Genomic DNA, 10,691 nt, shown 5'->3' on the forward strand with positions numbered 1-10,691 from the left:
GTTTGGTTTCATCAGACCAGACGACATTTCTCCAAAAAGTGTGATCTTCATCCCCAAGTGCAGTTGCAAACCGTAGTGTGGCTTTTATATGGTGGTTTTGGAGCAGTGGCTTCCCTGTTGCTCAGCAACCTTTCAGGTTATGTCGATATAGGACTCGTTTTACTGTGGATATAGATACAACTGTACTTGTTTCCTCCAGAATCTTCACACGGTCTGTTACTGTCATTCTGGGATTGATTTGCACTTTTCGCACCAAAGTATGTTCATCTCTAGGAGACAGAACACGTCTCCTTCCTGAGTGGTGTGACGGCTGCGTGGTCCCATGGTGTTTATACTTGCACACTATTGTTTGTACGGATGAACGTACCTTCAGGCATTTGGAATTGCTCCCAAGAATGAACCAGACTTGTGGAGGTCTACAATTGGCTGATTTCTTTAGATTTTCCCATGATGTCAAGCAAAGAGGCACTGAGTTTGAAAATATGCCTTGAAATACATCCACAGGTACACCTCCAATTGACTCAAATTATGTCAATTAGCCTAATCGAAAATTCTAAAGGCACGACGTCATCTTCTGGAATTTTCCATGTTGTGTAAAGGCACAGTCAACTTATCTTTGTCATTCGTCTAACCCACTGGAATTGTGATACAGTGAATTATAAGTGAAATAATTATCTGACCATAAACAATTGTTGCAAAAATTACTTGTGTCATGCACAAAGTAGATGTCCTAATCAACGTTCCAAAACTATAGTTTGTTAAAACCTCTTAAGGATAGGCGGGATGCATATGTCTCAACTGGCCAATTGTCAGGGGAAATGCAGAGCGCCAAATTCAAATAAAATGCTATGAAATTCCAACTTTCATTAAATCACACATGTAAGATACTCAATTAAAGCTACACTCGTTGTGAATCCAGCCGACATGTCAGATTTTAAAAATGCTTTTCGGCGAAAGCATAAGAAGCTATTATCTGATAGCCTGCACCATCTGCACCAGCAGTAAACAAAGGAGCTAGCATATTACAACCCTGCAGGCGCTACACAAAACACTGATATAAAATATAAAACATGCATTACTCGCCCAAGCCTTCCCCATTTCTCCTTCTCCCAAGTCCAGTCAGCTGACATTCTGAAAGTGCTGCAAAATCTGGACCCCTACAAATCAGCCGGGCTAGTCAATCTGGACCCATTCTTTCTAAAAATGATCTGCCCTACTAGCCTGTTCAACATCTCTTTCAACATCTCTTTCGTGTCGTCTGAGATTCCCAAAGATTGGAAAGCAGCTGCGGTCATCCCACTCATCCAAGGTGGGGGACACTCTTGACCCAAACTGCTACAGACCTATATCTATCCTACCCTGCCCTTCTAAGGTCTTCGAAAGCCAAGTCAACAAACAGATTACCTACCATTTTGATTCCCACCATACCTTCTCCGCTATGCAATCTGGTTTCAGAGCTGGTCATGGGTGCACCTCGACCACGCTCAAGGTCCTAAACGATATCTTAACCGCCATCGATAAGAAACAATACTGTGCAGCCGTATTCATTGACCTGGCCAAGGCTTTCGACACTGTCAATCACCACATCCTCATCTGCAAACTCGATAGCCTTGGTTTCTCAAATGATTGCCATGCCTGGTTCACCAACTACTTCTCTGATAGAGTTCAGTGTGTCAAATCAGAGAGCCTGTTGTCCGGACCCCTTGCAATCTCTATGGGGGTGCCGCAGGGTTCAATTCTTGGGCCGACTCTCTTCTCTATATACATCAAGGATGTTGCTCTCGCTGCTGATGATTCTCAGATAAACCTCTACGCCGACGACACCATTATGTATACATCTGGCCCTTCTTTGGACACTGTGTTAACTAACCTCCAGATGAGCTTCAATGCCATACACTCTCCTTCCATGACCTTCAACTGCTCTGAAATGCAAGTAAAACTAAATGCATGCTCTTCAACCGATCACTGCCCACATCTGTTCTGACTTAGAATTTGTGACAACTACAAATACCTTGGTGTCTGGCTAGACTGTAAACTCTCCTTCCAGACTCACATTAAGCATCTCCAATCCAAAATTAAATCTAGAATCATCTTCCTATTTCGCAACAAAGCATCTTTCACTCATGCTGCCAAACATACCCTCTTAAAACTGACCATCCTACTGATCCTTGACTTCGGAGATGTCACCTATAAAATAGCCTCCAACACTCTACTCAAGCCGGTGTAGTACGATTAAAATTGGATGCAGTCTATCACAGTGCCATCCGATTTGTCACCAAAGCCCCCATATTCTACCCAATATGGTGCAGTCCATGAAGAGGAGAACACTGCTGTTGGCCACACCAGATACTGACTGTTACTTTTGATTTAGACCCCTTTTTGTTCAGGGACACATTATTCCATTTCCATATTTCATATGGAAAGAAGTATGTTCAATAGGAAACCGATATTAGCAGGTGCGTTTTATCTTCATCGCGCGCATACACACATTTCCAATAGTGTGTCCCAGTACTAAAAGTAATTATTCTTACTCGTTTTGGAATAAACAAGCCTGAAATGTATTTACCACCCCAGACGGATTCAGGCACTTAGACCGCACTCAGTCAGCTGAAAAATGAAAAAAGCAAACTGGAAAACGCCAAGCCAGAAGCAGTGCTCCTACTGGCTGGGGACATTAAAGCAGGAAAACTGAAATCAGTCTTACCTCATTTTTATCAGCATGTTAAATGTGCAACCATAGGAAAAAAAACTCAAGACCACATTTGCACCACACACAGAGATGCATACAAACCTCTCCCTTGCCCTCCATTTGGCAAATCTGAACATAATTCCATCCTCCTGATTCCAGCAGGAAGCACCAGTGACTCGGTCAATAAAGAAGTGGTCAGATGACGCAGATGCTAAGCTACAGGAATCTTTTGCTAGCGCAGACTGGAAAATGTTCAGGGATTCTTCCGATGGCATTGAGGAGTACACCACATCAGTCACCGACTTCATCAATAAGTTCATCAATGACATCATCCCGACAGTGACTGTATGTACATACCCTAACCAGAAACCATGGATTACAGGCAACATCCACACTGAGCTAAAGAGTAGAGCTGCCGCCTTCAAGGAGCGGGACTCTAACCCGGACGTTTATAAGATATCCCGCTATGCCCTCAGACGAACCATCACAGGCAAAGCGCCAATACAGGACTAAGATTGAATCGTACTACACCGGCTTCGACGTTCGTTGGATGTGGCAGGGCCTGCAAACTATTACAGACTACAAAGGGAAGCACAGCCGCGAGCTGCCCAGTGACACAAGCCTACCAGATGAGCTAAATCACTTTGAGGCAAGCAACACTGATGCATGCATGAGAACATCAGCTGTTCCAGACGACTGTGTGATCACGCACTCCGTAGCCGACGTGAGTAAGACCTTTAAACAGGTCAACATTCACAAGGCCTCTGGGGCAGACAGATTACAAGGACGTGTGCTCTGGGCATGTGCTGACCAACTGGCAGGTGTCGTCACTGACATTTTCAATATGTCCCTGATTGAGTCTGTAATACCAACATGTTTCAAGCAGAACACCATAGTCCCTGTGCCCAAGAACACTAAGGAAACCTGCCTAAATGACTACAGACCTGTAGCACTCACGTCGGTAGCCATGAAGTGCTTTGAAAGGCTGGTCATGGCTCACATTAACACCATTATCCCAGAAACCCTAGACCCACTCCAATTTGCATAACGCTCAAACAGATCCACAGATGATGCAATCTCTATTGCACTCCACATTGACCTTTCAAATCAAATCAAATTTTATTCATCACATGCGCCGAATACAACAGGTGTAGGTAGACCTTACAGTTAAATGTTTACTTATGAGCCCTTACCAACATTGCAGTTTTTAAAAAGTAGATAAGAATAAGAAATAAATGTAACAAGTAATTAAAGAGCAGAAGTAAATAACAACAGCGAGACTATATACAGTGGGGTACAGGTACAGAGTCAGTGTGCGGGAGCACCGGTTACTTGATGTAATATGTACATATAGGTAGAGTTATTAAAATGACTATGCATAGATGATAACAACAGAGAGTAGCAGCGGTGTAAAAGAGGGGGAGAGGGGGGGGGGAGGCAATGCAAATAGCCTGCCATCCAGGACCTCTATACCAGGCAGTGTCAGAAGAAGGCCCTAAAAATTGTCAAACTCCCCAGCCACCCCAGTCATAGACTGTTCTCTCTGCTACCGCATGGCAAGCGGTACCGGAGCGCCAAGTCTAGGACCAATAGGCTTCTCAACAGCTTTTACCCCCAAGCCATAAAACTCCTGAACATGTAGTCAAATGGCTACCCGGACTATTTGCATTGTCACCCGCCCCCGCCCCCGCCCCTGCCCCCGCCCCCCCCCCGCCAACACCTCTTTTACGCTGCTGCTACTCTCTGTTTATCATCTATGCATAGTCACTTTAACTATACCTACATGTTTATATTACCTCAATTAGCTTGACTAACCGGTGTCCCCGTACATTAACTCTGTACCGGTACCACCTGTATGTAGCCTCACTACTGTTATTTTTACTGTCATTTTACTGTTTTTTATTTCTTTACTTTTCTATTGTTTACCTATTACCTATTTTGTACTTAAAAACTGCACTGTTGGTTAGGGCTTGTCTGTAAGCGTTTCAGTGTAAGGTCTGTTGTATTCGGCGAATGAGACAAATAAAAACTGCAGAGCAGAGAAGGTTGTATCCCCCATATATATAACATTCTATTGGTTGCAAGAATTTTGTATAATCATTTAAAATAAAACATTACATGTTTTGAATCCGGTGTCATTTTGCGTATCAGTTCATACACCATGTGCCATGGAATTAGTACGTTAAACATCTCTTCCCAACTATTTTGCAATCTATATGGGACTGCTGTCAATCCTTTGGCCTTTAAATGAAACTGGTATACTCTTTTATTTATCACAATAATTGTCTTTAATGCAGGGCTGACAGACAAGTTCCTTACTTTTTCCTCCTTCCACTTTCCTCCTCCATTTTTGCTGCAATGCTGATATTATTCAGTTGTAATTTTGGGTAGACCAGACATTTCTATATGGTTTGTCAGCTGCATTTGCGACATAACTTCTTACAGTCATACGTACAGATATAATTTACAAAGATTATACATATGTTTTTTTAAATCATTTTTTAAAATTCAATTATTATGTTGGAGTTTAAACACAATATTTGTTGCATTATTTTTTCTGTCGTTTCTGTACTCTTTATATAGATTGTTTTAATGTGAAATTAATGGGGTTGATTTTTAAGGCTATTGAAAAGTGCGGTGAATAGTGACACTTTTTTAGGATGTCAATATAAATGAACGTATTTAATCTTGTTTGTAATTTGTCTTGCCATTTCATCATTATTTGTGTTAGTGTTTTTACCGTCGAGGACCACTTTGGAAACAAGCTTTTTAATTAATTCTATATGCTGTTACACAAAATAAATTCAATTCAATTCAATACATTTTGAATGATTAGCAGAGCAGGAAAATTATGAAATTGACACACTTATCAAGAGAACACACGATCATCCCTACTGCCTATGTTCTGGCGGATTCACTAAACACAAATGCATCTTTTATAAATAATGAGTGTTGGAGTGTGCCCCTGGCTATCCGTACATTTTTCCGTACATTTTTAAACAAGACAATGGCGCAGTCTGCTTTGCTTAATATAAGAAATGTGAAAATATAAATATACGTTTTTACTTTTACTTTTGATTCTTAAGTATGTTTTAAACCAAATACTTTTAGACTTTTACTCAAGTATTTTACTTGGTAAATTTCACTTTTACTAGGTAAAAGGTATCTATACTTTCACTCAAGTATGACCATTTGGTACTTTTTCCATCACTGATGATTTGAAAAAGTTGCAAAAAAAGGCAAGCTGTGTCTTACCTTACTGAACAACCTGGGCTTACATTTACATTTACATTTAAGTCATTTAGCAGACGCTCTTATCCAGAGCGACTTACAAATTGGTGCATTCACCTTATGACATCCAGTGGAACAGTCACTTTACAATAGTGTATCTAAATCTTAAGGGGGGTGAGAGGGATTACTTATCCTATCCTAGGTATTCCTTAAAGAGGTGGGGTTTCAGGTGTCTCCGGAAGGTGGTGATTGACTCCGCTGTCCTGGCGTCGTGAGGGAGTTTGTTCCACCATTGGGGGGCCAGAGCAGCGAACAGTTTTGACTGGGCTGAGCGGGAGCTGTACTTCCTCAGTGGTAGGGAGGCGAGCAGGCCAGAGGTGGATGAACGCAGTGCCCTTGTTTGGGTGTAGGGCCTGATCAGAGCCTGGAGGTACTGAGGTGCCGTTCCCCTCACAGCTCCGTAGGCAAGCACCATGGTCTTGTAACGGATGCGAGCTTCAACTGGAAGCCAGTGGAGAGAACGGAGGAGCGGGGTGACGTGAGAGAACTTGGGAAGGTTGAACACCAGACGGGCTGCGGCGTTCTGGATGAGTTGAAGGGGTTTAATGGCACAGGCAGGGAGCCCAGCCAACAGCGAGTTGCAGTAATCCAGACGGGAGATGACAAGTGCCTGGATTAGGACCTGCGCCGCTTCCTGTGTGAGGCAGTGTCGTACTCTGCGGATGTTGTAGAGCATGAACCTACAGGAACGGGCCACCGCCTTGATGTTGGTTGAGAACGACAGGGTGTTGTCCAGGATCACGCCAAGGTTCTTGGCGCTCTGGGAGGAGGACACAATGGAGTTGTCAACCGTGATGGCGAGATCATGGAACGGGCAGTCCTTCCCGGGAGGAAGAGCAGCTCCGTCTTGCCGAGGTTCAGCTTGAGGTGGTGATCCGTCATCCACACTGATATGTCTGCCAGACATGCAGAGATGCGATTCGCCACCTGGTCATCAGAAGGGGGAAAGGAGAAGATTAATTGTGTGTCGTCTGCATAGCAATGATAGGAGAGACCATGTGAGGTTATGACAGAGCCAAGTGACTTGGTGTATAGCGAGAATAGGAGAGGGCCAAGAACAGAGCCCTGGGGGACACCAGTGGTGAGAGCGCGTGGTGAGGAGACAGATTCTCGCCACGCCACCTGGTAGGAGCGACCTGTCAGGTAGGACGCAATCCAAGCGTGGGCCGCGCCGGAGATGCCCAACTCAGAGAGGGTGGAGAGGAGGATCTGATGGTTCACAGTATCGAAGGCAGCCGATAGATCTAGAAGGATGAGAGCAGAGGAGAGAGAGTTAGCTTTAGCAGTGCGGAGTGCCTCCGTGATACAGAGGAGAGCAGTCTCAGTTGAATGACTAGTCTTGAAACCTGACTGATTTGGATCAAGAAGGTCATTCAGAGAGAGATAGCGGGAGAGCTGGCCAAGGACGGCACGTTCAAGAGTTTTGGAGAGAAAAGAAAGAAGGGATACTGGTCTGTAATTGTTGACATCGGAGGGATCGAGTGTAGGTTTTTTCAGAAGGGGTGCAACTCTCGCTCTCTTGAAGACGGAAGGGACGTAGCCAGCGGTCAGGGATGAGTTGATGAGCGAGGTGAGGTAAGGGAGGTCTCCGGAAATGGTCTGGAGAAGAGAGGAGGGGATAGGGTCAAGCGGGCAGGTTGTTGGGCGGCCGGCCGTCACAAGACGCGAGATTTCATCTGGAGAGAGAGGGGAGAAAGAGGTCAGAGCACAGGGTAGGGCAGTGTGAGCAGAACCAGCGGTGTCGTTTGACTTAGCAAACGAGGATCGGATGTCGTCGACCTTCTTTTCAAAATGGTTGACGAAGTCATCTGCAGAGAGGGAGGAGGGGGGGAGGATTCAGGAGGGAGGAAAAGGTGGCAAAGAGCTTCCTAGGGTTAGAGGCAGATGCTTGGAATTTAGCGTGGTAGAAAGTGGCTTTAGCAGCAGAGACAGAGGAGGAAAATGTAGAGAGGAGGGAGTGAAAGGATGCCAGGTCCGCAGGGAGGCGAGTTTTCCTCCATTTCCGCTCGGCTGCCCGGAGCCCTGTTCTGTGAGCTCGCAAGGCTTCATTCCTAAGTGATAATACGTCATTCACAAGTGATAGGCTAATATTGTCCCCATCAGACTGTTCTTAATTTAGTGTCATCTTTACATATACTAAATAATATATGTATGAAATTAGTTTTTATTTAGAATAGACCATTATCATGCGCCTGTCTCGGGAACAGGGGCAATGGGGGAAAAAATATATAATGTATGAGCTTAATTTTGTGGTTAATTTTCATGCCAGTCAGGTAGACTATACTCCTGTACTAAATTGTCATACTTGAGTAAAAGTAAATATACCTTAACAGAAAATGAATCAAGTAAAAGTGAAAGTTACCCTACTTGAGTACATGTCGAAAAGTACCTTGTTTAAAATATACTTAAAGTACAGTGGTAAAAAAGTACTACATTGTCATACTTGAGGAAAAGTACAAAGTAAATGTTATACATCAAATTCCTTATATTAATTCAACTGTGTTCTTATTATTTTTTATTAGGGAGAGACAGGGGCACAATCCAAGTGACGCAGTGGTCTAAAACACAAAATCTCAGTGCTATTGGTGTCACTACAGGCGACCTGGTTTGAATCCAAACTATCACAACCGGCTATGATTGGGAGTCCCATAGGGAGGCGCACAATTGGCCCAGTGTTGCCCGAGTTTGTCCGGTGTAGGCCATCATTGTAAATAAGAATTTGTTCTTAACTGACTTGCCTAGTTAAATAAAAATAAATAAAACCTTTTTTTTTAATTATGACAACATGAAGTGGATGATCAAGTGGATGATCAATCATCTCTGGCTGATAACCATCTCTGGCTTTTCAGTCATGGTTATAAATAAGTAAGTGTACATTTTTCTGTGTTTTTTTCTGTTTTTAAATTTTTTAAATGGTAATGTGTTTTTAAAAACACATTTGTGATCATAGGCAGAAGGGATGATAAAGCATTATATTGTTAGCTGCCATAATTCTGTCCTGCTTGAGAGTTCTAAATGTAACGAGTACTTTTAGCTGTCAGGGAAACTGTATGAAGGAAAATGTACTTCATTTTCTTTAGGAATGTAGTGGAGTACAGGCATAATTTGTCAAAAATATTAATAGTAAAGTAAAGTACAGATACCCCCAAAATCGACTTTAGTTACACTTAAGTGTTTTTACTTAAGTACTTTACACCACTGGTGTAGCCTATAGAAAGCTGATGGAATCCTCCCTCTTTTTAATAGAGGCCATCAAAACACTGTTATCTCATGCAATTGCTTAGCCTATAGAAATGCTGTGCAATAGGAGCTCATGGGCTCTCATTAAGTGTGATTAGATTTTCGAGAGGGACAATAGTGTGCAGAGTACAAAGCAGTAGAAACGTTTGTTAGGCTGCTAATGACCATCAGCAGCATCAGAGCTTGGAGAGCTTGGAGAAGTCTAATATATGTACTGTATATATATATATATTAACACAGGGTTTAAACCCAAACAAAAGAGTGAGGTGTAAATCTCAACATAATCACAGCATGAGACCAGTAATGGAAGTGCACATAGCACAAAAGCCAATACATTGCACAGGTGCTCACAGATCCAACAGACATGGTAACAATAAGAAAATGGGGCACAGAGGGCACATATGTAACATACTAATCAGGGGAAATGGAAACCAGGTGTGCGTAATGAGACAGTCCGGTCTTGGTGGTAATGAATCCAATTCAATGATGGCTAGAAAGCCGGTGACGTAGACCTCCGGAGCTGGTTCACGGAATGAGCAGCAGTACCGGGGTATCTGTGACAATAACCCTCATTTGCTCCATTGATGCTGTACTATTTGGCTGGCGCTGTAAAACAACACATTTCACTGCAATTATCTGGTGTATGTGACAATAAAACATTTTAAACTGTACGTTATTATATATAGAGGGTTCTAGGCAGAACCATTTAGAGGGGGATCTATGAAGAACCCATAGAGATCATATTCTAATTCCTAATTATTATTCTAGATAGAACACTCTGTAAAGGGTGACCCAGCACCAAAAAGGGATCCTGTATGGGGACAAACCAAAGAGCCCTATGTGGTTGTACTTAGCAACTTACTTTCTGAGAGTGTATCCTCTTACTCAAGCTGTAACCAGGAGAGTACAGGCATCAATGGTTTCGACAATGGTGGAAAAGATGTTGGAATATATAGAATACACCACTATATCCTGCATTTCTTGACGGCATAATCACTGGGCTGTGAATGCTTTTCAGTGGGACTGGTGAAGCTGAAAAACAGATGTTGTGATATGTGTGAAACTTAATACCTCAGGTGCAAGAACCTCTCATCATGGCGAGCTAAAACCTGTTAAAACATGATTGCCCATACCTCCAGTACAGTACATGTGTAGCTACTAATGATGTATATTGCAATTGACCAGATAGAGAACATTAAATGGTTTATTTAAAGTGTGTTGATCATGTAACATGAGCATGTGGATAAGTTTCACATGACTGGCTGTGTGTGTTTGGGTTGTTCTTTCATGTATAGTTCCACATTTATCTTGGCCAGGTCACAGTTGTAAATGAGAACTTGTTCTCAACTGGCCTACCTGGTTAAATAAGGGTGAGGTAAAAATAAAATGTAAAAAATTCTAAGGAGTGACTTGTTCCTGTTTTCTATTCTATGTTTGTTTGTTTGTTTTCTGGTCATAGTTCCTCCAATAG

Source organism: Oncorhynchus gorbuscha, linkage group LG09 (genome assembly GCF_021184085.1).
Source record: "Oncorhynchus gorbuscha isolate QuinsamMale2020 ecotype Even-year linkage group LG09, OgorEven_v1.0, whole genome shotgun sequence".
In the NCBI taxonomy this organism is placed as follows: domain Eukaryota; kingdom Metazoa; phylum Chordata; class Actinopteri; order Salmoniformes; family Salmonidae; genus Oncorhynchus; species Oncorhynchus gorbuscha.